Source organism: Pholis gunnellus (genome assembly GCF_910591455.1).
Source record: "Pholis gunnellus genome assembly, chromosome: 8".
NCBI classification, from domain to species: Eukaryota; Metazoa; Chordata; class Actinopteri; order Perciformes; family Pholidae; genus Pholis; species Pholis gunnellus.
Window position 1 is genome coordinate 23,789,695 of NC_136534.1, and position 4,503 is coordinate 23,794,197.

Below are 4,503 nucleotides of genomic sequence, written 5' to 3' on the forward strand. Positions count from 1 at the left end.
GCCTACTCAATGATATGAGGATTTTGTTTTGCTGTTAATCAAATCATTTGAGTATGTAATTAGACAGCCGCTAATAGAAGATTGGTCTTTTTGTTGTTTACATAGTCGTTAAACTTTCACTTGTAGTCATCAGAGGAGCTACTGGTCCGTCTGTTTTAAAAAGTCAGTCTAAAATAATTAATGTAAACACTTATATCTTTTTTTATCTTCAGTTACCTAATTTTCTGTTGTCTTACTTTTTTAACAATTGTATTGACACCTTCACTTGTACATGCTGCATGATGAATAAAGTGAGCTTATTACCGTCATCACCAGCTTTGTTTAGAATTGCTTTCGTTGTCAGACGTGTTTTAAGACATAAATAAATATACTCTGCTGTGAATGATAATTTGTGTCTGATGTGGGTCTTTTTTCACTAAAAAAGTTTAAATTTAAAATTAGCTCTCCTCCTCCTCCCTCATTGAAAAATCCAGAATCTCTGAATATGTAAATATCTTCTCATTTCAAGAGTTTAGCTGCTGAAGACAAGAGGAGGCGACTAGCTCACTGGGCTCAGAGGGTTGTCGACGGTTCGGTCTTTGGCTGTTGAACAAAACAATACATATGAAGATGTCCCCCTGGATTTTGGGGGATTTTAACGGGCATTGTTCACTATTTTCTGTCATTTTATTGAGAAAACGATTAATCGGGATCAGCTGAGGAATTGATAATGAAACAAATCAGTTGCAGCCCCATGAATGACACCTTTAGTCAGTATATTAAGGTATTACGTCATGGTCCCGTCATGGTCTGTACACAAAAGATAACCTTTAAGGTCATGCTTTGCATATGAAAATAGTAGCGAGAGCACACACCTTACAGTACATCTGTGCGAATAGCAGCCGTCTGTATGTTTGGTGGATGAAAGAGTTCAGATCTCAACAATGAGTGTCAGTTTGCCTTTATATTTCAAGGGAATAAGTGATGAAATACAGTTCCACTGTAAGTTCACAATACTCTCCGCAAGACAAGAAATGAACTCCTGATCAAAGATTTAAGTATTCTTTCTTCTGTTACGAGGTGGGAAACAGTGAGGAAACAGTGAAATTATTGTTAAATTCTCATGGAGTCTCTCCTGATTGACGTGCGATACCTCTATATTTGAAGCTATTAAGAGGCTTTGAGAGGCTGATAAGTGGAAGTTGTACAAAAATACAGCTTTTTTTTGGCATTACTGTTTATGTGAAAACTTCTTTCTCGTGTCAAACTCTGCACATACGTCATTCTGCATAGTGAAGCTTGAACATCAAACTTACATAACAATCACAACATGTGAGCGTAGGTAGACTTTAAACTTGAACCATAACTAGAGCATTGCTTCAAATTATCTTCTCATACAAGTTTTTGTTAATCCATTAAAGGAAACAATTGTCAATGCTCTCTAAATAAAACACATATTCTCTTCATACTTTTGTCCCTAGAATCTGTTTTTGCTAATTTGATTGTAAATACATTTATGTATGAATAATATAATGCCTTTTAAAAGGGAGTTAATGCAGCTTTAACAAAGGTTGCATAATGTGTTGAGAAATGAAACACTTCTTTATGCAGAGAGGATGCCGATGACTTTATTGTTGGATATTTATGATGCATCCAACCTCCAATGGATGACTTTTACCAAAGTAATATTTTGCATATGAAAATAGTGTCAGACACAATATATTACTCAAGGGGGTTTTAGCCGAGTTTTTCTTTGTCTGAATTGTTGGATGATTAACAACAAAGAGTTCAAATCTCAATCGCAGAACATTCAACGGCTGGATTTTAAACTTGTAAGTATACTTTTATTTCTCCATTTCACTTTAACTATGAACAAGGACTGCAGGGGAATGATTGTTTATTTAAGAGCTGGTAGAGGAGCAGGTCCCAACTACACATCTAACCGCTGGTGAAAATTTAACCCAGTTTTAACCTCGATCTCTAGACTTTGTCGGACCTGCAAATTACCAAAATCGTGATTACCGGGCATCACCAAATACAGAATAAAATGCTCCCAGGATACAAAGTACAACACCAATATATCCTTGTGCCTAGTACACTGCTGTTTTCAATGAATGTATAATTAGAGATTAACTCCCTTTTTTTTCCCCATTATTGTTGTTGCAGCTGCTCTGGCTTTTCTGTATCTTTTCATTCATGAAGTTTAGCGACCAGAGCAGAGGTCTCAATCAGCCAGGATAACTGGAAACACCCATGTTGCTCATGCAGACGTTTGAAAGTTCAGTTTTACATTAATTATTTTACTATTTTCTTCTTGTTTTCAGTGAAAATCAGAAATGGATTGCTATGTGACTCTCATTCTCCTCTTCTTTGGTAAGGTCAAGACATTTAAGGAATTTAACGACGGATGAAATGTCTGTTTTGGTTTTCAGTTCACACTCAAACCCAACTCAGCATTGTAAGCTTGTTGAGTCTCCTTTCAAAGTGTTATGTTATCATTGAATATAATATTTAACATTTTAAGAAACTTAGTATAGTACTGGGTCGATTAGTAAGCAATTTATTATATCACATGTATGTTTTTATTTGTAAAAATTAGCTGTAGTAAGAATAATAATGGCGTGAAAGAAATAAACAGTGATAGTTGTCAAGCTATGAACAATCTGCATGAGTTGCTTGGACCTAATGCTATTATATGTTGATGGAAATTATTACATATTGTAAATCACAAAACCCTCAGGATTCAGCCTCAGCTCCTGCTCTCACTTCCCCCCGCGTACGTACTACTATGTTAATTCACCAATGACCTGGGCTGAGGCTCAGCATTACTGCAGAGAGAAATACACCGACCTGGCGACCATCGAAAGCAATGATGATATAAGCACGCTACGTTCTGATTTCCCTGTTGAATGGACATGGATCGGGATGAGTGACGACCCAAAATCCTGGAATGACAGCATGGGCAATGACAGCAACTCCTGGAGATGGTCAGCGACTGGTGAAACGAGCAAAACCGGTTACCAAAACTGGGAGACAAAGGAACCATCCAGTGAGAAAGCAGATGTAAACTGTGTCTCGATGCTCCCTGCTGGAAAATGGGCCGATCAGTTGTGTGAATCAGTTTCATTCAGTTTTATTTGTTACACTGGTAAGAAATTATTTGAGTTTATGGATTTTACACACTGAATGAATTTGTCCACTGGCACAATTTTATAGAAAATGTCACAGCTACCGCTCTCTTTTTTATATATACAGTATATATATATATTTAAGATTCTTATATATAAATAAGAGAGAAATAGAGTAAAAATATTGTTTTGGTGCATAGCTAAAGACTTGATTTTTAACAAAGTAGACATCAAATATACATCAGTAATGAATTGTTTCACTGCCTTCACTTCTGTCTATTGCAGAGACGAACCAGACTGAGAAAACCTATGTGTTCATCGAAACGAAGAAAACGTGGTACAACGCCCGTGACTACTGCAGAGAACACCACACAGACTTAGCTATGATTGAGAACGATGAAGAAAACAATGAGGTCATTTCTAAAAAGCCAAGCAGTGATACAGCTTGGATTGGTCTGTACCGAGTGCGGTGGACTTGGTCCGACAAGTCCCAGAGCTCCTTCAAATCCTGGCGCAAAATCAGCCCAAATAACGTTGGTGGCACACAGTATTGTATGACCCAGCATGTTTTAGATGGATGGGATGACGAAACCTGTGATATCAAGTATCCTTTTATCTGCCATCAAGGTGATTGTTAAATAAGAAATTCTTTTGATCTATATTAATCAAAATGTACAGCATGAGTCTCGCTGTTTAGTGACTGCACGTTTATTTCACTGTTCAGTTGCAAGACTGGAGACCACGCTGAGGGTGAAGATTAAGACCGACGCTGACATCACAGATCCAGCTACGAACTCACAGATCCTGCAGAAGGTACGACTCTCTCTCTGTTTTTGTTTATTTTAGGAGGTAAAATGAAAGTGGATGAAGAGAAAGACAGAAAACTAAAGAGTGTACTTTATTTCTTTATTTTCTCTTCAGCTGGCTGCAGCGCTAGAGAGTCAGGGATACACTGACTTCAAGCTGCGATGGAAGACTCCGCCCAGAAAGCAGGAGAAACACACTGAACCTCAATGCATTTTAAATGTTTAACATGTGTTTTTATCTGCAAGCCTACTCAATGATATGAGGATTTTGTTTTGCTGTTAATCAAATCATTTGAGTATGTAATTAGACAGCCGCTAATAGAAGATTGGTCTTTTTGTTGTTTACATAGTCGTTAAACTTTCACTTGTAGTCATCAGAGGAGCTACTGGTCCGTCTGTTTTAAAAAGTCTAAAATAATTAATGTAAACACTTATATCTTTTTTTATCTTCAGTTACCTAATTTTCTGTTGTCTTACTTTTTTAACAATTGTATTGACACCTTCACTTGTACATGCTGCATGATGATGCATTTGGTTATGCTCTTATTTAAATATGCAAATAAACAAGGTGACAAAAGTCACTGTTTTTA

The 4,503-nt window shown here is 36.8% G+C and overlaps 1 long non-coding RNA gene across 1 annotated transcript; it reads left to right on the forward strand.

Moving 5' to 3' along the window:
* Nucleotides 1-1,742: 1,742 nt before the first annotated feature.
* LOC306699324 lies at nt 1,743-3,638 on the forward strand. The gene is made up of 4 exons (XR_013767165.1): nt 1,743-1,811; nt 2,304-2,352; nt 2,720-3,127; nt 3,393-3,638. It is a non-coding gene; the product is annotated as an uncharacterized lncRNA (long non-coding RNA).
* The last annotated feature ends 865 nt before the right edge of the window (nt 3,639-4,503 follow it).